This window comes from Polistes canadensis, unplaced genomic scaffold (assembly GCF_001313835.1).
Source record: "Polistes canadensis isolate GaletaPanama2010 unplaced genomic scaffold, ASM131383v1 scaffold_12, whole genome shotgun sequence".
Classification (NCBI taxonomy): Eukaryota; Metazoa; Arthropoda; class Insecta; order Hymenoptera; family Vespidae; genus Polistes; species Polistes canadensis.
In genome coordinates, this window is record NW_014569559.1 from 1,403,620 (window position 1) to 1,405,887 (window position 2,268).

The 2,268-nt window shown below is 30.6% G+C and overlaps 1 protein-coding gene across 1 annotated transcript in view; it reads right to left on the minus strand.

Annotated features, from left to right (window-relative positions):
- LOC106793209 (glucose transporter type 1) overlaps positions 1-2,268 on the minus strand; it is a gene marked incomplete in the record, with an annotated part of 39,552 nt that overhangs the window by 19,065 nt on the left and 18,219 nt on the right.

Below are 2,268 nucleotides of genomic sequence, written 5' to 3' on the forward strand. Positions count from 1 at the left end.
TGTGTTACGTATATACATATGTAACAAACACTGAATACTGTATATAATATATACGCAAATATATTAATTGATGCGTATATACGATAAATGTTTTATCCCTCTTACATATTGTGATCGTTATATAAATTAATAAAATATATATTACACCGATTTTTGTGTGTGAGAAAGAAAAAGAAAGAAAGAGAGAGAGAGAGAGAGAGAGAGAGAGAGAGAGAGAGAGACACACACACATGGATTACAAGAGACAAAAAATTACAAACGCCACTAAAAGCATGTCTATAGACAGTGTATGGGAATTTTTTTTTTTTTTAAGGTGTGTAAGAAAAGGGGAACTAGGATATTATACTACGTCATTGGTAATAATACTTTTCGCAGCTGTGCACATTAGATGGGTAATTTGTTGTTAGGGGTCAAAGAGTAAAAGAAAAAAATTAAATATAATTAATAATTATAAAGAAACAGAAAGAGAAATAGAAAGAGAGAGAGAGAGAAGAAAGACGAAATAAAAATATATATAATCTCTCGTTGTTAATTTATTACGTGTTTATGTATGTCTGAATGTATGTGTACGTGAATGTGTATATTTCATCTAACAGTAATTTGTAATTTATCGTTATTCATTATCCTCTTTTTGCTAAAAATACAATGATTAACAAAAAGATAAATAGACAGAGAGAGAGAGAGAAAGAAATGAAAGAAGAGTGAAGAGATAAAAGTAAAAAAAAAAAAAAAACGTATAACATTGGTGCAATTTCGATGCAGTATAAAAGGGGTGGGCCGGGGGCTGTGGGGCCGGGTGAACGAATCATTTAAACCGTTTTTCCGAATATATATTTTCTATTTAATCAATTCGCGAATGAAAAGTAAATAGAAATAAATCAAAACATTTTCGTTTCAGCATAAATAATAATACTTATACATATGTAATGTTACACGCACAAGTGGCAATACGCATGGATCTACTGAACACGATGCAGGAAAAAATGTGCGAAAATGAGGGAGGCGGGGGGTCGGGCGGGGGAAAGAAAAAATATATGTACGTGGGGGGAGTGGGGGGGCGGTCATCACATGGCGATATAAAAATTCTAATTTATATTTCGATGATATGGAAATGATATTTATATATATATATATATATAAATGTGCCCATAATTATGAATGTGATTTAAGTCATAATATATCTATTATTTAATGGATTACATTTTTGAACATTAAAAATATAATAATATAAGTTATTTCAATATTATAATAAATATATAATATATTGAAATCGTGAAAATTACATATTGAATTAATTTAATTGAAAATAAAATGTGTTGTGTGAAATAATTAATAAATTCATTTTTTTTTTTATTTTTTTAATTTTCACTTCAGACCACTTTCATAATTATAGGCACAAATATATTTATATATATATATAATAAATTCGCGAATGTTGAATTTGATTAAAAAGTATTCAGTAAATTAATCAATCGATGTGCACAGCCAAGCAGAAAGGGTGAATAGTTATGTTAATGATAAAAGATATAGAGAGAAAGAGAGAGAAAGAAAGAGAAAGAGAGAAAGAGAAAAAGGGAGAAGATTTGCTGCAAGGCGTGTGTGTGTGTGATGCGTGCGTGCGTGCGTTGGTATGCGTGTACGTGTACATGACTGACATGAACGAGTGAATAATGAACAAATGCACGTGTATCGAAACGAAAGGATGGGTGTTCAAAGGAAGGGAATAAATTAAATAATCCAAATGAGTACAACATATAACTGTATAAATGATTATGCAGCACGAATGAAATGCATGAAATATATAATGATATTCTCAATAAAGCAAAGATAATATTATTAATATTATATTCATAAAAATATGAAACGGAATAAATGTGAGGATAGAAATATGAGTGAAAAACGGACGGGGGTGGTGGTGGTGGTGGTGGAGGGTGGAGAGTGGAAGGGGTGAAAGATTAATGAGAAGAAAGAGAAAAAGATATGGTGAAATAATGTGATATGAGAGATAGAGATAGAGATAGAAATAGAGATAGAGATAGAGATAGATAGAGAAGCGATGATATGTTGGCATGTACCTGGGAGGTAGGGAGACCATGGCTGTGTTCCAAAACTACAGTAGCCTCTATTGCCTCCCCGTTATAAAATTCCTCTTGATTTCAGTATTAATCGTCATTATTTCTCACATTGAGATAATAATATCGCATATATATATATATTTCAGTTCATATATATTGTCTCTGTTTTTTTTTTTTGTCTGTTTTTTTTTTT